The sequence below is a fragment of the Panthera tigris genome, chromosome C1 (genome assembly GCF_018350195.1).
Source record: "Panthera tigris isolate Pti1 chromosome C1, P.tigris_Pti1_mat1.1, whole genome shotgun sequence".
NCBI classification, from domain to species: domain Eukaryota; kingdom Metazoa; phylum Chordata; class Mammalia; order Carnivora; family Felidae; genus Panthera; species Panthera tigris.
Window position 1 is genome coordinate 185,028,749 of NC_056667.1, and position 22,218 is coordinate 185,050,966.

The following is a 22,218-nucleotide window of genomic DNA, read 5'->3' on the forward strand; positions in this document are numbered from 1 at the left end:
CATGCTAGAGTCAGCTCTCAAAGAAATTTTCTTCTTCACTGCACATGGAAAAGGAACATTTTCTTCAGCAATAAGTTTGAACTGGGGTTAGGGATGGGAATCTTGCACAACATGTTGTCTGACTCTATTTAGCTGCCCTAAAATCATACCAGATCTTTCTTTGAAGCAAAGAAGGGAATTAAAAACTTGCACAAGATCCTTGTACACATAATTCCTTGTTTGTCAAATAACTGGCTTTAAAAATGTTATCTTTTTTATTTAGACTTTAGAAGGACATGTGGTGAACAGACCTAATTTTTCTGACCTAAATACCATTTTAGCAGCAGGAAATCCTCCCATCAATCTGATATCTAAAGGCAAGAGACAAGTTTTAGGCATTCTATTATATAATTACCACTGTCAGTTAGGTAGCTCCTTTCATAAAGCATGAACCAGGAACCCAAGTGTATCTAACTTAGATTCACCAAATATATAGGCTATATCTGTATTACCTCAAGTGTAAGGATGCAACAGAGGTCAATTATCCTGTTTTCAGATGTTCTATATCTTGCAGATCAGATAAGTTACTGCACTGGACAATTTTTCTTAACTATTTGGCCACATTTATGCACAGTCCAAATTGTAGTATCAAAGCATTTTTTTAAAAAAATGAGATGTCTGTCTGTGGTTTTAAAGCTTTATGGCACATTTCATTTCAGAGTATTATAAAGTTGGAAATTTTCCTCATAGGGACTTAACTTTCTAAAGAAAATCAAGATTGTGGGGCATGTTACTCATTACTTCTCTCTTTATTCAAAGACAGCTTGAGCTTTGCCAAGAGAGAATTATTTAAACTCAAATAACAATAAATGCATATTATTCATAGAGCTATTGATGTAAGATACCCTCTTTTTTATTACAATCACATTTTTGAAAATACAGTGGCTCAAGTAAGAGAATATTGTCAATTGTCTAAGAAAAAAAAGCTGTGTAGCAGGCATTCCACTTGTACGCCTGTTCCACCATTGTCCCAGCTGTAGAACTTTGAACAAATCATTTAACCCCTCTGGACCTCTGGACCTGTTTTCCCATTTATGAACCTATGTTGTACTCAGTTGTTTCCAAATAGCTTTAAAGTTCTTCAAGGCCAAAATTTGTGAGTGTTGTGTAATGGGAGCTGAGAACCAGAAAAGACTTTTCAGATTATCTGGTCCAGTCCTGTCATTCTGCAGATGAGGAACTGGAAGCCCCTACGGTTCTGTGACTTGCCTAAGGTGACCCAGCATGGAAGCTGCAACTAGAAACCAGATCTTCTGGCTTACAGTTCACACTCTCTCTTTCCCCAGATTCATCACAACTATCCCTTGCTTCATATTCTCCAGTTCGATAAATTCATTCTGATCAAGGTCATTTTCTCTAATAGAAGGAGAACAGCAGATTCCTTTATACAGCCATTTCCTTGAGAGATCACCTAAAACCAGCCTTAAATCAGAAGAGATTATGTTATCTGTTTCTATTCCCCACTCTACTCAGGTAAAGGCTCCCTGACTCACTGCCCACCCCGAGGGAGCCCAGCTTACCCTGGGAGACTGCTGGGGCTGCTCAGAGGAAGAGGCAAATTCTCAGAGGACCATTTGATTTGCTTTCATATCAGGGCCACATTGTGACTTCTGTAGAAGCTGGCCACACAGATGCCGTCCTACTTTGTGACTCTAATGTTTCACGCTAATAATGAGATTTAACCTAGAATGAGAGACTTAAACCTGGAAAGCACTTGGAAGACCATTTGATCCAGTGGTTTTGAAGCTTTTTTTTTTAAGAGTAAAATTACTTGTTTGCATGAAATTTACGTAGAACACCAAACTAAACCAGTTAAAAGTGGAGGTATGGTAGTTCATCCTGAGAGGCAGCACACCTCCTGATTTTTCCCTTACCCCTCTCAGCAGCCCCGGAGGCACACAACCTTCTCATTTTAAAGAAAGTTAAGACCCAAACAGTTTAAGTCACATGCCTGAGGCCACAGGTAGTGACTCAAATTTTGAAAATAGATAAACATAGACTCTGAAGCCAAACTGCTTAGATTTCAACCCCTATTCTTCCATTTCCTGTATGACCTTGTACAAGTTATGTAACCTCTCAGTTTCCTCATTAGTAAATTAGAAATGAGTAGAGTTGTTATGAGGATAATATATTAATACCTATAAAGCACATGGACCAGTACTCACATATACTCAATACTATAGTCAGCAACATCATTCACAGGATCATTTTCATCATAATTAATCATCAGAGTTGTTGCTATACAGCACACAATGGAGATGAACACTATTCTGAGTGGTTTTTTTTTATTTCCAGTGGCACTTTGTGCCGGGATTCTAGCTGGCCCAACATTAGGAGAATGCCTTTGCCATTGTCAATGCTGGGATAAGTGTGAAGTTTGAAGATGGCATAGGCATGATTGAGGACCTTTAAATGTTCTACGGAAATGTTGGCCCCACCATTGTCTCTGCAAGCCAAATGTGCAAGCAGCTCATTGGGAAGTATGTCACAACACATTTGGAAATGAAATTCAGGCCTTTGTATTTTAATATTTTATGAAAATGGCACTTGGAGAATTTTTTTCTGATTATATATATACTACATAATCATATAAGAAATTTAAGCACTGTGGAAGAATATAAAGAAAATAAAATCCACCCAAAAGCCAACCTTCTTCAAGATACAATTCTTTCATTGCAGTTTCTGTAATAAGATGAACACACAAATTAATCTAAGTAGATAATATATTCAAGTCTTCTTTCTTTCTCCTTCCTTCCTTCCTTCCTTCCTTCTTCCCTCTCTCCCCTTCTTTTCTTTTCTTTTTTCTTTTCTTTTCTCTTTTCTTTTCTTTTCTTTTCTTTTCTTTTCTTTTCTTTTCTTTCAAGTAGCCTCCATGCCCATCATGGGGCTTAAACTCATAACACTGAGATCAAAAGTCACATGGTCTACTGACTGAGCCAGCCAGGCACCCTTCACATTTTCATTTTTAATTAACCTGCAGAATAAGTAAATGTTTCCAATACTGTATCCTAAGACATCTTAAAATGTCCCTACACTACATAAAGATGAAATATTCAAAAAGTTTAAAAGGCCTTCTTCATGTCACTCTCATTGTTTCTAGCATTTGGAAAGTAGTTTTTAAAAACTCTTCCAACAAAATTAACTAAAATTTAAAATGAAAAAAGTAATAAAATTAAAAAAACTTTCTTCTAACTAGTGCTTTTACAGTAATTTTTATCTACGCATTGTATTCATTGTCAACAATGCAATGGAACTTAATGCAATTTTTTCTCAAATACTAAAGTAAGTCAATGCTTTAGAAGCATTTATGTAGAAACTTTCATTTGTAAAAAATTTACACCTGTCATCAATAATTTAGTCGTTTACCAGTCATTACCTATGTAGTGTGTGTGCCAGGCATGGCCTATTTGCTGGAGATACCTCAGTAAGACGAGTTTCCAGATCTTGGGAAGCTCTGATTTGAGTACTTTTTTATCCAAGCTATTTGAGGTAAATCAACATTCACAGGCCATGAAGTTAAAAATAGTAATAAAGGAGGACTTGGTAAGGAAAATTTCAGAACCACTGCAGCAGATTCTAAAGAAAGCTTGTGAAATATGTGAGGGTATTTTGTTTAGACTTTAAAGATGAATACAGATTTTTCTCCATCTTACCTTGCTCTGTCAGTTTACTCTGTCTTTGCCTCTTCTGTGACATGTTTACATTCTTTCCTACCATGCAATAGGATGACCAAATGCTGAATGATACTTGCTGACTGGTCCTGGACGAGATTTACATGCCACCAGTAGCTGAGGGTGGCATGATAGAATACAGGTGAACCCTCAGCATCAGCTCACTTTTCAAATTCTACCTCAAAGTGAGGTGAGCAGTGAGGAAAATGATAAATGACTTCTCTGGGTCTCTGAGTGCCTTGACATTATGAATGTGAGTCTGCATATGAAGGGCTTCCCTGCCCAGTTTCTCTACTGCACCAAGGTTAGCAGATTATCAAGGGTAAAGAGGGTGGAACTCTCAGTGTGGTGCTTCCCAGCCTCCTTTTCCTTTCCTTCCCTCTCCCTTCTCTCCTGGGCTAAAAAGGGGACAACCTTGCTCTTCCTATAGTTTGTGTGACCATATAGTACACAATATCAAGTTGATCTACAGTAGTGAAAAGCTTTCAGTAATTAAATTATAATCTCTTCCTATTTTAAAGAAAATTTTCTTATTAAAACAATACCTTCTTTAATATTTAGAAAATGTGGATTAGCCAAAAAGGAAGAGAAAATCTTTTGTCTATCATTTGTCTATCCATCACCCATAGATAACCATTATTAATATTTTGGTATGCGTCCTTCTAAACCCTTCTTTATGAATGTGGGTATGTATATGTCACACATATATATCTGTAGAACTGTTTAGTATAACTTGTTTATTTCACTTAGTAACAAACACCTTTCAGTGTTATTGAATATTCTTCATGACATAATGACATAATGGTTGCATGATGTGTCTATGGATAGGTGTGCCATTATTTGATATGTACTTTATTTTTGGACATTTAGATTGTTTCTTGTTTTTTAACTTTTTTTTTCTTACCTACCCTAGTTTAAAATGACCTTCACAGCAGTGTTTCTCAGAATATGGTCCATGACTGTGAGTGTCCCCTTGATAAGTCATGAGCTGACCCAAAAATGGCAGATAAATGATTATGCATTTCTTTTATGGCTAAGTCTGTTAATTCAGCTAGTCTTTTTAAATAATTTTTATTAATTATCATTTATATTTATAGCATTTACATTTATAATAATTAGCATTGTTATAATATTCTATTATTCTGTATTACATAATATATTTACAACATACATATGTCATCAATATATATCTATTATCACTTATAATTTGTTAAATACATGTTTTTTGTTTTACATCTTTATTATCATATGTTCTCTTGCATATTACACATTATATATTCTATCATTGTAGAAAATTCAAACACAGAGAAGCAAAAATTTTAAAAATCAACTGTAAGCCAGTAGTCCTACCATAAAGACTGTTAACATTTGGAATACATACATATATATTTTTTCTTCTTTTTACAAGAAAAAGGGGTAATACTATACATAAATATTTGTAATCCATATTTTCACTTAATTGTAATGCATGAGCATTTTTTCAATCAAAATATTGTTTTTTAGGCATAGAATTTAGTGATTCATCACTTACATATAACACCCAGTTCATGAGCATTTTTCAATGTGCATAAATACAAACACACTTCTACAAAACCATTTTTAATGACTAGGAACTATTATATCTTACAATGCACATAATTTGTTTAGTCAGTTCCCTCTTATTGGATATTTAGGTTAATTCTAATATCTTTACTATGACAACTAATCTGAAACTGAACGTCCTTGCAAATTAATCTTTTCTCCCTCAATTGCTTCTTTGAGATTCATGCCCAGAACTTTGACCTGGACTTGAAAGCACGGCCTCCATTGGAAAAACAAATTCTTCCTGCCATTTGAGAGGAGAGCTTGTCATAAAGGAAGTCTCCACTTCCTGGAAATAGCATTCACTTTCCTGTGTGTGTAAGTAGATATAGTCATTCTTGAAACAACTGCTGCTAGCCCAGGGAGCTCGAAACTCAGGGTTCTTTCCCAGCACAACTGGTGACCAGTATCTGAGAGAATAAATAAGATAACCTATTTCTACATGTGATTTTCTAAGCAAGTGATTCAGATTGTAAAGTTAAATGGGAAATTATCTTCTTTTCAGTATCTCCAGAATTTTCTGATATCCCAGAAGAGTTCATGAGTGCTCTAGCAGATTTCCTTGTTATAACACCCCAAGGAATTCGGATGTTCCAGGTCAGCGGGTAGAGTTTTTTGTTTTTTGTTTTTTAAATCTGTCTATGCATTCAATGAATGCATTATACATGTATCTCCCACTTTTCAATAGCTATTTTTTTTTATTACTTGTAAAGGTAAAGTCTACTAAAGCCAGCCAACATTACCAATTTTAACTCACACACGACTTGCTTGGTTTAGCTTCTATGCTTTTACTCAAGGCTTCACAAGGAGTTAGATTCTAAATGTCTCTTCTCCACTATATCAGTTTTGTTGCTTAAAATGTTCTCCTTTTCTTAGTGAATGCCTGTCCTTTCTTCAAAACCCAACTCAACATTCACTGCTTCTAGGACCCTACTTGACACAGCCATCCTAAATCTCCCAGGAACTTGTGTATTTTCTTTGCACCATATTGTGTAAATGTGTATATTTTGTTATGTATAAACTGTTCTTTATTGCTATATTAAGTTAACCATGTTATTTTAATATGTATTTGTCTGTATTCTGATACCCTTGCAAGCTTGTAGAATCTTTAAGGAGAAGAACAACATCTTCCTTTTGGGGAGGTGAGGGGGTAGATTGTAACCAGAATATATCTCTTACCACACTGCCCAATGGACATTTATTAACTCTGACTCACAGATATAGATACCCAATTGCCTATAATTTTTCTTCACTTGTGAGTAAGCCAGATATATCAGACCCAATTTTCAGTGCCTGAGAATGTCTGGAAGTAAAATAACTTGCTTTATTCATTGACAGTGTGTGGATCCCTACCGACCGTCACAAGACCCCATCAACCACCCAGTCATGCACCAGTCAGCCATTAAATATGCCAGGGAAGCTGTGTTTAGTGATGACATGTCTCCTGTTGCCCAAGAACTCTTCTTGGCTTTAGTCACAAGCAGCAGATCTCACACAAACATCATGTAAGAGAGTGAAAAATATTCCTATGTATTACTGGAATGCATTCACAATTTCACATCACAAATGAGAGGTTATTTAAGTCAACTAAGAATTCATTTCCTCAGGGCATCTGGGTGGCTCAGTCCATTAAGTGTCCAACTTCGGCTCAGGTCATAATTTCACAGTTTGTGAGTTCAAGCCCCACAGTTCGTGAGTTTGAGCCCCACATTGGCTCTGTGCTGACAGCTCAGAGCCTGCAGCCTGCTTCAGATTCTGTGTCTCCCTCTCTCTCTGCCCTTCCCCCGCTCATGCTCGCTCGCTCGCTCTCTCTCTTTCACAAAAATAAATAAATGTTTTTAAAAAATCTTGAAAAAAATATATATTCCCTCTTCTGAATGGAAATCAGTCATTTTTTTAGCATATTTTTGAAAGAATCTAATGCCAAGAGTCCAAACATCTGCCAAATATTGACACTTTTAAACACAGAATACTGTCCCTTATTTAGTTATGAGGTCCATTGTAGTTTTTCCCTGTGTTTGAGGAATCATTTATATTGTACCATGAACTTACCCCTGTAAACTCTATGTGTACTTTCAAATTTTCCCTCCTAGATCAATTGATATTTCAGAAGCCCTGGCACTTCCAGGTATTGTCAATGTGATAACAGCAGGTATTGTCAATGTGATAACAGCAGAGGATGTTCCAGGAAATAATAAGCATCAGGGAGAAGTTCTCTATGCACCCAATGAGGTGTGAGATTTGTGGGGGGCGTATTATTCAAATGATTCACTGAAAACACCAAAATGATTATTGGTTATGACTCTACATCCATGGATTCATGTTCACATCACAAAAACTGCAGGGAACAAATGATTCCACATCAGTGATTCTCAAATTCTCTCTTGAAATGTGAACATAAGATTCTGATCATAAGCTATTAGCCCTCTCAAAAAAGGCTTCTAAAAAAGTTGTGAAAACCATAGAAGCAATATAGAACACAGGACATTAAAAGAACCGACAGAATTTCAGGATGACTGGATTAATATGTGTGATATGGGAATGATGGGGAATACAACTGAAGACAGAAGCCAGATAATCAAGTTCTGCACCCAGTTTTTGAACCCCCTAAATCCCACTCATGCCACTGTTTTAAATTTATTCTCATAGGTGGAAAATAATCTTTCCTTTGGTCATAGGAACCCAGTGGGTAAATGTAAGAATGTGGGAACAGTAATTCCTTTTTAATGATTCTGTGTCTTAGCTAATGGTAACACGTGGCTTTTCTGCAGGTGATTTGCATGAGTCAGATTATCTGCACTGTGGCTGCTGATACCTATGCTCATGCAAGAGAGGCAGCTAAAAAAGTGAAGATGACTTGTGAAGACATAGAACCAAAGATTATCACAAAAGAGGTAGTCGAGCCACTTCATGCCTTCTAGAATGACTAGGTCAGTATACTTTTGGCAGAATTCAACTGGTGGAGTCACAAAATAGTATAAATTGGGCTCCATCTATACTTCATTCAGAGTTATTTATGTTTCAAAGCAAAGGCTCAAGAAATCGACACCTCGAAACATAATACTGAGAATTTCCCTGCCTGCATTTCTACTTCCTTCTTGTGACCACTTCTCCCATTCTCTTGACAAGACATGTTCTCATAATATAGATAGGTAACACCAGAGGAATGTCCTTATGACCTCTATGTAAAACTAGTCGGTGGGAAAATCCAGAGCACTGTGAAACTGAGAACAGTAATAACATTTACTGTCCTGTGTCTCCTGCCCACTTCCTACAAGCTCTGGAGATAGAAAACTCAGATTGGTATTCTAACTCCATCTTTTAGTAGCTCTTTCTTTCTTTCTTTCTTTCTTTCTTTCTTTCTTTCTTTCTTTCTTTCTTTCTTTTTTTAGTGGCCTCTTAATAGCAATGAAAGCTTTGGCATGTCACGTAAATTCCTCATACCTCAGCTTTCTCAACTATAAAATGGGAGCCATAAAGCACCTACATGAAAGTCATTAGAAGGTTTAGATGAGAAAATCCAGGTAAAATGCTTAGAACAGCACCTGAGAGATACAGAATGCATGTAGTAAATGTTTGCTATTATTTTTGTTTTAGTTGTTGTTATTAATGAGGGCAAGAACATGTTGCATGGTGCTTTATAGCCCCAGCATTTAGCAAAGCATTAACCCAAGGTCAGTCTTAATAAATGAGTGTGATGGAGGGAGAAGTGAATAGATGGGTACATGAACAACATGAAACCCAGCCATGTAGGATACTTCTTCAGTATCCTCTGATTCTCCTCTGTTCTTCCCAAGAGTTGCCAAATTCAGGTCTTTCTCAGTTATCTTTTCAATGCCTTTAAGTCTGCCCCTTTCTTTCCACTCTCAATTTCACCCCTATCCCACCCTTCAGCACATACCTTACCACTGTCAGATTTACTACAATAACCACTTAAGGAGCCTCTTGTACTCCATTTTAAACCTGTCTACCCACCACATTAACTTTTCTACGCCTCAATGTTCATTGGGTCACTTTTCTTATACAATAATGTCCCCTTGGATAAGGGTCTTAGCGTAGAACTCAAGGTCTTTCATAGTCCAACCTCAATTCACCTTTGAAGCTCATCCACATGCTCTTGACAGAAAACTTGCTCTCCAGCCAGCCTGGCCTTATTCTCTTTTTGGCCCCTCAGCTTATTTTCAACCTCAAGCTATTGCTTTCTGAGGTGGCCTTGACTTCAAATGATTTCCCCCTCTCTTCTCTAACTGTCCTAATTCCATGCAATTCAGCCTCTAATTTAGGTCACCTACACAAGGCCATTTCTGAGCATTTCCAGTTCCACCAGCCTCCTCCTTGGCCTCTCTCTACTCTTCTTATCTGCACCCCACCATAAAGTTGACACCTTAATACCCACTGCCTCAGGTCATCACTCAGCAGTCTAGAGGGTGGGACCTTCTAGATATGCTTATCTCCCCCTCAGCGCTTCCTCCAAGCCCTGAACAAAACTGAGTCACCAATACCTGTAGTCTATTGTAACACAATTTCTGCTGACTCTCTACACTCCTTAGATTGTCTGTCATGGTGTATGAATATCTGAAAGAACAGGAGCATAGCAGTTTGATGGCGTATGAACGGTTTATTAAGATATGAGAAAACAAAACTTTTTATTATTTTGCCCTAGAACACAATTCATTTTTCCATTGGAAAAAAAAAATAGAGCAAGGAAATTTAGAGCAAGCCTTTAAATATGTTGATCAAATCATTGATGGTAAGTTGTCTTGGGCCAGAAAAGTGATTCCTCTAAAGTTGAAGACTATAAGTTAATTATCTGGTTTGAGAAATACTGAAACTCCAAGGCAGAGCTCTCAACCCTAGTGTGATTTTTAAATCAAAATTTTAAATGCACAAATAATAAGTTTACAATTTGATGAAATTTTATGTATAGGTATAAATCTATGTAAACACTACCCACATCGAGATCTAGAACACTTCTGGGGAGCCTGGTTGGCTCAGTTGGAAGAGCATGCAACTCTTGATCTAGAGGTCATCAGTTTGAGCCCCATGTTGGGTGCAGAGATTACTTAAAAATAAAATCTTTAAAAACATATAGAGAGAGCCCAAGGAAAGCAACAGCGGCAGATGGGGAGGAAGCAGCAGGCTTGGAAGACCCATCTGCCTTCAGTAGGTTTCCGCTCTTTGCTAGGGACAACAATTAAGTGAGGTCCCCAAGTGAAACCCAAGTTCAAACCTGGACTGTTTGGAGGAGAAGAGACCAACATGGTGGAGAAGTAGGGGGATCTGAAGTTCCCTCCTCTCTCAAACAAAGCAGTATTGAAGCTAAAGGACTTTCAACTCTAAGAGTCCAGGTGGCAAAGCGACAGAGATACTTGCAAAGACCCACCAGGACAACATGACAGGCCATAGGTGCATGATTGTGAACTGAGAGAAATAAAACAAACGAAGGGGAGGGATCCCCTTCTGTAGAGAGACAAAGGGAAGAGAAAGAAGCTGGGGAAGCATAGGACTATATCTGGATAAAAGAAAAACCACGGACCAGGATGGTGAAAGATTCAATGTCTAACTGCAGGGCTTTCTCCAGACTAGGGCTGGCTGCCCTTTTCACACACCTGGGGAGGTGGGGAGCCAGCCCCAGGCTTGGTAACTAGTTCAGAGGTGCAGTCCGCAGTGGGAGAAAACAATCCCCTCCCTGGAGTGCTATGGGAAGAAAGTATACATCCACTCAAAGGAGTGGCACGTCACCAAAACCAAGGTGGACAGTGTGGGAACATTGAACACATGGGGGTTTAAATCCCAGCGAAGTGCCAGGAAAGCACAGGAGTTGGCAGAGTGGGACAAGCCGCCTTGTTTGCGGCCATAGCACAGTGAGGACAGCTTGAACAGAGTGATTTGGGACATCTGGTCTGTGGAGGTGAGACTGGGGGGTTGCCATTTTTCTCCCCATCACCAACAAGGTGGGGCTTCAGGGAATGGACTGTGAGTCCACAATGGAGGCAGGACCTACCTACACCAAACCAGGGCCCCTCCACGCCTGGTAACTGTGTATATACTGGAGCGGGATTAACATGATGAACCAGACAGCCCCTCCTCCAGACCAGCACTGTTGCTTTGCCTGGTTTAATTCTTGGACAATTCTTATTATATAGATATATTCTTCCTTCCTTTTCTCCTTCTTATCTCTTCCCTCCTGTAGTCTGGTTACTCTGGTTGTTGGTTTGTTTAAGCAGATTTAATCTATTCTCTTGATACATGCTCTACACCTCATATATATATATATATTTAATTTACATCCAAGTTAGTTAGCATATAGTGCAACAATGATTTCAGGAGTAGATCCCTTAGTGCCCCTTACCCATTTAGCCCATCCCCCCTCCCACAACCACTCCAGTAACCCTCTGTTTGTTCTCCATTTTTAAGAGTCTCTTATGTTTTGTCCCCTCTCCCTGTTTTTATATTATTTTTGCTTCCCTTCCCTTGTGTTCATCTGTTCTATGTCTTAAAGTACTCATATGAGTGAAGTCGTATGATATTTGTCTTTCTCTGACTACACCTCCTTCTTTATTTTCCTTTCTCTCTCTCTGGCTTAAGCCATATAGTTTCTCTGTCCAGTCAATTTTTATTTTTTTTCTTTTTTCCTGCTCCTGTCATTTCTTCCTTTGCATGGAATAAGGCCTCGTCCATCAGCACCACCTCTACCCTGTTGTTTACTTGTAGTTGGTGTTTCTGATTTTTGTTTTTGGTGTGTGTGTGTGTGTGTGTGTGTGTGTGTTGTTTTTGTTTTCTGTTTGTTTTTTGTTTGTTTGTTTTCCTTTCCAGGGCTACTTCAATGAACAAATCAAAGCACACCTGGTGGAGGGTCCAAAACATGACTAGGAGTAGGGATAAAGTAACAACAGTCACAACAACAGAGAGCAAGTAACACTCCAAAAAACACCTCGTGAAGGGCCAAGCCCTGGGCAGTGTATGACCCCTCTTTAATATAGTAGTGACTGCAGGTACAGGACACATAACAAGCTTTTAAAACATGTAGGGGACAGAAAACTAGCCAAAATGATGAAATGGAGGAATTCTCCTCAAAAGAAATTCCAGGAAGAAATGACAGCTGAAGAATTGATCAAAACAGATATAAACAATATAACTGAATAACAATTTAGAATAATAGTCATAAGATTAATGGCTTGGCTTGAAAAAAAAAGCATAGAAGACAGCAGAGAATCTATTGCTACAGAGATCAAGGAACTAAATAAAAAATAGTCACAATGAATTTAAAAATGCTATAAATGAGGTGCAAAATAAACTAGAGGTGGTGACAGCAAGGACTGAAGAGGCAGAAGGGAGATTAAGTGAAATAGAAGATAAAATTATGGGAAAAGGTGAAGCTGAGAAAAAGATAAAAAATTCTGAACCACAAGGGGAGAATTAGAGAAATAAGTGAGTCAACAAAATAGAACAATATCCATGTCATAGGAGTTCCAGAAGAAGAGAGAAAGAAAGAGGCTGAAGGTATACTTGAAAAAATCATAGCTGAGAACTTCCCCAATCTGGGGAAGGAAACAAACATTGAAATCCAGGAGGCACAGAGAACTCCCTTCAGATATAACTTGAATCAATCTTCTGCATGACATATCATAGTGAAACTGGCAAAATACAAAGATAAAGAGAGAATTCTGAAAGAAGCTAGGGATAAACGGGCCTTAACCTAAAAGTGTAGACACATAAGGGTAGTAGCAGACATATCTACTGAAACTTGGCAGGCCAGAAAGGAGTGGCAGGAAATTTTCAATGTGATGAATAGAAAAAATATGCAGCCAAGAATCCTTTATCCAGCAAGCCTGTCATTCAGAATAGAAGAAGATAAAGGTTTTCCCAGACAAACAAAAACTGAAGAAATTCATCACCACTAAACCAGCCCTATAAGAGATCCTAAGGGGGACTCTGGGGAATGTTGCAAAGACCACAAAGTATCAGAGACATCACTACAAGCATGAAAACTACAGATAACACAATGACTCTAAATCCATATCTTTCACTAATAACACTGAATGTAAATGGACTGAATGCTCCAATCAAAAGACATAGAGTATCAGAATGGATTAAAACAACAACAACAACAACAACAACAACAACAACAAAACAAAAACAAAACAAGACCCATCTATTTGCTGTCTACAAGAGACCCATTTTAGACCTGAGGACACCTTCACATTGAAAGTGAGGGGTTGGAGGGGCGCCTGGGTGGCTCAGTCGGTTAAGCGTCCGACTTCAGCTCAGGTCACGATCTTGCGGTCCGCGAGTTCGAGCCCCGCGTCGGGCTCTGGGCTGATGGCTCAGAGCCTGGAGCTTGCTTCCGATTCTGTGTCTCCCTCTCTCTCTGCCCCTCCCCCGTTCATGCTGTGTCTCTCTCTGTCTCAAAAATAAATAAACGTTAAAAAAAAATTAAAAAAAAATAAAAAAAGAAAGTGAGGGGTTGGAGAACCATCATGCTACTGGAAGTCAAAAGAAAGCTGGAGTATCCATACTTAGACAAACTAGATTTTAATTTTTTTAATGTTTATTTATTATTGAGAGACAGACACAGAGTGTGGGCAGGGGAGGGGTAGAGAGAGGGGGGAAACACAGAATCTGAAGTAGGCTCCAGGCTCTGAGCTGTCAGCACAGAGCCTGACGCACGGCTCGAACTCACAAACTGCAAGATTATGACCTGAGCCGAAGTCGGTCGCCCAACTGACTGAGCCACCCAGGCACCCCCAGACAAACTAGATTTTAAGCTAAAGGCTGTAACAAGAGATGAAGAAGGGCATTATATCATAATTACGGGGTCTATCCATCAAGGAGAGCTAACAATTATAAATGTTTATGCACTGAATTCGGAAGCACCCAAATATATAAATCACAAACATAAACAATCTTATTGGTAAGAATGTGGTAATTGCAGGAGACTTTAATATTCCACTTAAAGGAATGGACAGATCATCTAGACAGAAAATAAATAAAGAAACAATGGCCCTGAATGATACACTGGACCAGATGGACTTGACAGATATATTTAGAACTTTTCATCCTAAAGCAGCAGAATACACATTCTTCTCAAGTGCACATGGAACATTCTCCAAGATAGATCACATACCGGGTCACAAAACAGCCCACAATAAATATAAAAGAATTGATATCATACCATGCACACTTTGGGATCACAATGCTATGAACCTTGAAATCAACCACAGGAAAAAGTTTGGAAAACCTTCAAACACATGGAGGTTAAAGAACATCCTACTAAAGAATGGATGAATCAATCAGGCAATTAAAGAAGAAATTTAAAAATATATGGAAACAAATAAAAATGAAAAAACAACAATCCAAACCCTTTGGGATGCAGCAAAGGCAGCCCTAAGAGGTAAATACATTGCAATCCAGACCTATCTCAAGAAACAAGAAAAATCCCAAATACAAAATCTAAAAGCACACCTAAAGGAACTAGAAGCAGAACAACAAAGAAACCCCAAAGCCAGCAGAAGAAGAGAAATAATAAATATCAGAGCAGAAGTAAACAATATAGAATCCAAAAAAACCAGTAGAACAGATTAATGAAACTACGAGTTGGTTTTTTGAAAAAATAAACAAAATTGATAAACTCCTAGCCAGACTTCTCAAAAAGAAAAGAGAGAGGACCCAAATATATAAAATCATGAATGAAAATGGATTTATCACAACCAATCTCCCAGAAATACAAGCAATTATCAGAGAATACTATGAAAAATTATATGCCAGCAAACTGGACAACCTGGAAGAAATGGACAAATTCTTAGACACCCACACACTACCAAAACTCAAATGGGAAGAAATAGAAAATTTGAACACACCCATAATTAGTGAAGAAATTCAATCAGTTATCAAAAATCTCCCAACAAGGGGCGCCTGGGTGGTGCTGTCGGTTAAGTGTCTGACTTCAGCCAGGTCACGATCTCGCGGTCCGTGAGTTCGAGCCCCGCGTCAGGCTCTGGGCTGATGGCTCGGAGCCTGGAGCCTGTTTCCAATTCTGTGTCTCCCTCTCTCTCTGCCCCTCCCCCGTTCATGCTCTGTCTCTCTCTGTCCCAAAAATAAATAAAAAACGTTGAAAAAAAAAAAATCTCCCAACAAATAAGAGTACTGGGCCAGATGGCTTCCCTGGGGAATTCTACCAGACATTTAAAGTGGAATTAATACATATCCTTCTCAAGGTATTCCAAAAAATAGAAACAGAAGGAAAACTTCCATACTCATTCTATGAAACCAGCATTACCTTGATTCCCAAACCAGATGTAGACCCCACAAAAAAGGAGAATTACAGGCCAATATCCCTGATGAACATGGATGTAGAAATTCTTAACAAGATACTAGCAAATCGAATTCAACAGCATATAAAAAGAATCATTCACCATGATCAAGTGGGATTCATTCCTGGGCTGCAGGACTGGTTCAATATTTGCAAATCAATCAATGTGATACACCACATTAATAAAAGAAAGGATAAGAACCATATGCTCCTGCCAATAGATGCAGAAAAAGCATTTGACAAAATTCAGCATCCTTTCTTAATAAAAACATATTTAGAACACTTCCAGCACCCCCAGAAAGCTTCCTCTTGCTCCTTCTCAGTCAGTAACCCTTCCAAAGTTTTACCTCTTCTGAACCTCATATTAATGAAATCTTATAATATAACTTTCTTTGTGCCTACTTCTTTTATTCAACATTGAGTGTGGAAAATTCATCCATGTTGTTGCATAGATCGATAGTAGTTCTTCATTGTACAGGAGTGTTCCATTATATAAATCTTCCACAATTTATTTATCCATTCTACTACTGATGCACTACTGAGCTATTTTCAACTTGAGTATGTTATTAATAAAATTTCTATAATTTATACATATCTTTTTGTGAACATAAGCACTCATTTCCAATGAAATATACCCAGGAGTAGAAATGCCAAATAATAGTGTTTTTATATGTTTACCTTTAGTAGTTAATGCCAAATATTGAAAAAAAAATATATTCCAGTTATACTCTTATTAGCAATCATGAGAATTGCATTGTTCTGTTGTTATCAGTCTTTTTAGTTTTATCTAATCTGATGAAGTAGTATCTCATTGTGGATTCAATTAAATTTCTTTCATGACTGTTGATACTGAACCCTTCTCATATGTGTATTGACCATTTTTATATTCTCTTTTATGAGATATTTGTTCAAGCCTTTTGCCTGTTTTTTTAATTAACTAAAAGTGATCATTAAATTAATATTATAATTATATTGCTGTAAGTATATATAATTATTTTTAATGTAATTACTAATGTAATAAGTAATTGATTTACTTACAAATTAATAGAAAGTTTCCATGTTTTTGGTGTAAGTTCTTTGTTGATTAGAAGTATCATACATATCTTCTCCCAACTGTGGATTGCATGTTCACTGTCTTCACAATTCTTTTTCATCAACAAAAGTTCTTGATTTTAATGAAGTACAATTTATCAGTCTTTTCTTAATGGTTAATGCTGTTGTGCCCATGAAGAAATTCTTGCCTATCCAAAGGTTATGAAGATATTTTTCTGTTTTGTCCTAGAAGCTTGATAAAATGCTTTAGCCTTGATGTTTAGGTCTCTGATCCATCTCAAATTAATTTTTCTATATGGCATGATGCAGGGGTAAAGTTTCAGTTTTGTTCAAGTGTATATCCAATTGACCTAACACCATCTATTAAAACTATTTTTTCCTTTATTGAATTGCAGTGCAGCTTTTATTATTTTCCATGTGTCTACATATGTGTTGTTCTATTTCTGAACTGATATTCCATTCATCTGTTTATCTGTATTTGTAATAGACCTCACTGTCTTACTTGCTATAACTCTATAGTAAGTCTTGAAATCTGAGAGTATAATGTCATTTTCCTACTTCTTTCTCAATATGACCTTAGCTGTTTTAGGTTCTTTGCATTTACATATACATTTATCAGTTCATCAATTTTTACTAAAAAATAACTTGCTGGGATTTTGACTTGTATTGCATTGAAACAATATCAACTTGAGAGACTCAAAATCTTAACAGTATTACATTTAAATCCATGAATATGATAGATACCACCTTTTACTCAGATTTACTTTAATTTCTCTCAGTAACTTTGCAGTTTTTATATAGAGATCTTGCACATCCTTTCTAATATTTATACCTAGTATTTGGTGTTTTATAATGCTGTTTTAAATGATATTTTTATTTAATTTTCTACTTGCTTGTGTCTAATACATAAAAACACAATTAGCTTTTATATACTGACCTTATATCTAAGAACTTTACTAAATGCACTTACTGTTTTAATAGTCTTATAGATTCTCTTCAATTTTCTGTACACACAAACATATCATGACAGTTTTATTTACCTTTTCCAATCTTGATACTATAATTTATTTCTTTGTTTGTCTGCTTTGACTTACTACACTGGCAAAGACCTAGTTAGTATATATATTTTTTAAATACCAATACCAAAATCCCATCTCAGACCAATGAAATCAGAACTGGAGTACAGGATGAGAATATCAGTATTTATCTAAACATTCCCCAGATGACTCTAATGTGTAACCAGGGTTGAGAAGCACAGTTATTTCCTAAGAGAATTACTATCGGTCTTAGGTAAAAGAAAATAGTAATTTTCACAGAACTTAGTACCCTCTTCTAAATAACTAGAATGGAGAGTTCTATAAGCTTTTAGTCTTTTGCTAAAATCTGGAAGAGTGCTTTTTTTTTTTAACCATTTTGCATGACTCACATTTTGTTGCCCCAAGAAATAATTTCAAGAAATCCTTCGACTCCTGGCAAAAATAACTCTTCACTTATTTTAACAGCACAGGAATCTTTTGGCTAATTTTTGTTGTTGCTATTCTTAATTGAATTATAGTTGACATACACTGGCTAGTTTTAAAGTGAAAATACTGAAGTATTTAGTACTTTATTTCATTTTAAAGTAAAAATGCCTTCCTAGTATTTAAACTAGGGCCAAATGCCTCTTCTGGTATAACCTACAAAATGGTAAGGATAAGGATGTACTGGGCAAGCCAAAGTATCAGCTAAACCAGCAAGAGCTGGCTGGTTTTAGGGAAAGAAACAACCTCAACTTTGCCTTTTCTTTTTTAAGTTTATTTATTTATTTTGAGAGAGACAGTGAGAGGCAGGAAGGGACAGAGAGAGAGGGAGAAAGAAAGAGAGTCCCAATTGGGCTCTGCACTGTCAGCACTGAGCCTGACTCAGGCCTCAAACCCATGAACTGCAAGACCATGACCTGAGCCTGAAACCCATGACTCAGGCTTCAAACCCATGACCTGCAAGACTGACTGAGCCACCCAGGCGCCCCCTCAGCTTTGCCATTTTAAATCTTTGTGTCCTTTTACAAGCTACTTATCTTCTTTGATTCAATAATTCTAATATCACCTAACTGAGGTACATATTATTATTAACCCACCTCCACCCTGATTTTACAGAGGAGGAAATGACAGTTTAATACCTTGGCCAAAGTCACCGAACAAAGAGATGACAGTGCCTGGATATGTGGCCAGGTTTGTCTGTATGCTCAAGTCCAGCACATCATGGATCTCACCATCCCACTTGACAGATGAGGAAACTGAGGCCAAGAGAGAGGAAGGGAATGACCCAGGGTCATACAGCTGTTTGTGCACAATGAAGATTAATTAGAAAAAAGTAGTTTAAGGGCACCGGGGTGGCTCAGCTGCTTAAGCATCTGACTCTTGATATCTGCTCAGGTCATAATCTCATGGTCATGAGATTGAGCCCCGGGTCAGGCTTGGCCATGCTGAGCATGGAACCTGCTTGGGATTCTCTCTCTCTTCCTTTCTCTCTCTGCCTCTCCCTCTCTCCAAAAATAAATAAATAAACATTTTAAAAAAATACAGAAAAAAGTGGTTTAACCAAATGATAAAAGTCCAGCTCTCCACAAACTAAAGCAACTTGCTCCCCATAAACCAAATATCACTGAGAGCCCCCAGTCTGGGACTTTCAACTGAACATTGTCCTGTGTTTATGCCTTACAGGTGAGGTCCACATAGAAGGGCAGGAAAATTTTTACATGGAAATGCAAACTATCTTGGCTATCCCAAAAGAAGAAGATAAAGAAATGGCGTTACAGCTTGGAACCCAGTTTTCAAGCCATGTGCAAGTAACCGGATATTTTTGGAAAATGAGACTCCAGATGACGGTAGGCTGTGAGGCCCTGACAACCAGGCACTCTGCTCTAGAGGACTTTCGATTCCTTCCACTTCTATGCCTCTGATGCTCTGTGTATTTCATATTAGCTACAGTCCAGAATGAAGAAAAATGGGGCAATATTTCCCTGAAAGGGAAAATATTTTGCTACCTTCCAAAATTTAGGGCAAGATTTATATTACCCTTATAACAATTGATGGTGAAAAACCTAATCTCAGGGAGGTCAAAGCCTTAGTATTATATTTAAATCTCCCTTTGTAGTTCATTTGTATTGCTTCTTTGTCTGAATATTTTCATGTATTAGTGATGCACCAGTAAAGCTATTGCATTTTCTGTGCAGTAGCAGATGATTTCCAATCCTAGTCCAGTGGTTGAGATATAAGGCATGGCTGCACCTAGGCAAGTAAAGGATTCTCTGAAATTCCCCTCTTCTGAAATGTGGAGTTGTTGGGCCTAGAATTGTGCCTGGCACAGGAGGATATTTAAATATTTATACTGGGAGGAGGAGTAATGAAGAGCATCACTGAGGGGGAAAGCTGATGGCTTCCTGGTGGAGCAGAGTGAGTTGGTGCTGTGGGGTCCTAAAGGGATGGATAGACTCAATGTGAGGAGGAAGCTGCTATTCAAGGCAAAATGAAAGTCTGAGAGGACTGATGTTGAGCTGGGATGTGACTGGGACCTCTGTGGTTACAAGTTTTAAAGTGGAACAGCATAGGAGTGAGGAGTTATGGTTTTGCCCCTAAAAAGCCATGTGATCTCCCACAAGCTGCCAAGCACCAATATCTTTTTCTATAAATTGAAGGAGATGATAAAGATCACCTCTGAAGTCTCTTTTGACAGAGAGTATGTAGCTCTGGGCTCCAAATGGATAACATGTATGTCCTCCCAAGTCACCATTGCTGCCTACCAACAATACCTTCTAAGGTATGATTAGTCAACTTCGTGAGGCATTTCCCAGGGGTAACTGGGGCACAGGACAGTCACAGCTCACAGCCCAGAACCTGGGTCAGTATCAAAAGCAGTCCCAATAAAGGATTTGTATAAACAGAGAAGGTCTAAGAATGACTAACAAGCACATGAAAAGATGCTCACAGCCTTAGTCACCAGAGAAATGCAAATCAAAACTATAGTGAGATACAACTTCACATGCACTAGAATGAGTATAAATCATAAGACAGTAATAACTATTGATAAAGATGTGGAGAAATTGAAATCTTCATACATTGCTGGTGGGCATGAAAAATGGCACAGCCATTTTTGGAAAATACCATGGCAGTTTCTAAGGATGTTAAAGATGGTGACTACATAACCCAACAATTCCATAACTAGGTATCTACCCAAGAGAATTAAAGGCATGTGTCCACACAAAAATTTATACACGAATAGCCAAAAGTAGAAACAACCCAAATGTCCATCAATTGATGAATGGGTAAGCAAAATATGGTATATCTCTACTTTGGAATATTATGCAGCCATAAAAAAGAATGGAGTACTATTCCATGCTACAACATGAATGAACCTTGACAACATTATGCCAAGTTAAAGAAGCCAGACCACAAAAGACCACATATTGTAAGATTACATTTATATGAAATGTTCCAAACAGGCAAATCTATGGAGACAAAAAGTAGATTAGTAGTTGTCTAGTACTAGGGGACTGGAGGAAGATAAGGAGTCACTGCTTGGTAGATCCAGGTTTCTTTGAGGATGCTTAAAATGTTCTAAAATTAGATTATGGTGATGGTTGCACAAATTTGTAAATATTCTAAGTGCTAAATAACTGAGTTTCTTTGACTAGGCAGAGGGCTAGATAATGGTACATGGGTGAGGAAATAAACTATTAAATTGCACTTATGTGGCTTTGGGGACTCAACCTCTTGCAGGAATTTGTGGCTGCAGCATTAAATGTTCCAAGGAGTAGAATCACCTGCCACATGGAAAGAACTGGAGGAGTGTTTGGAGTAACCAAGCCTGCTCTGCTAGTGATGAGGGAGCATAAGGCAAGGGTTATGTGTGACATTTCTCAGGCACTCCTGGCTGCCTAAGAACAAAGGAAAGGAGAAAACAAATAGTTAACTGATAGAGATCACAATCATGCAGGGCATGAGTCTCCATCAGTTTACAAATGTCTTCGTAGATTACAAGAAAAAGGCTATCTTATCAATAGCCTGATCTCCAGAAACCTATAGACTCAGTTTCCTGGAGCCCCAACATTACCCTCCCCTCTATAGTGATGTGAGAAACAAAGATAAGAAGGAAATGGGGGCACTTAGGTGGCTGAGTCAGTTAAGCATCCAACTTCAGTTCAGGTCATGATCTCGTGATCTGTGGGTTCAAGCCCAGCATCAGGCTCTGTGCTGACAGCTCAAAGCCTGGAGCCTGTTCGGATTCTGTGTCTCCCTTTCTCTTTGCCCCTCCCACACTTGTGCTCTGTCTCTCTCTCACTCTCTCAAAAGTAAATAAACATTAAAAATTTAAAAAAAAATTTTTTTAATGTTTTATTTACTTTTGAGAGAGACAGAGACAGAATGCGAGTGGGTTAGGGGCAGAAAGAGAGAGAGATACAGAATCTAAAGTAGGCTCCACGCTGTCAGCACATAGCCCAACGCGGGGCTCAAACTCACGAGCTGTGAGATCATGACCTGAGCTGAAGTTGATCACTCAACCGACTGAGCCACCCAGGCGCCC

At 38.0% G+C, this 22,218-nt stretch overlaps 1 pseudogene; it reads left to right on the forward strand.

Annotated features, from left to right (window-relative positions):
- Positions 1–22,218, forward strand: part of LOC102949224 — a 67,862-nt pseudogene that overhangs the window by 26,505 nt on the left and 19,139 nt on the right.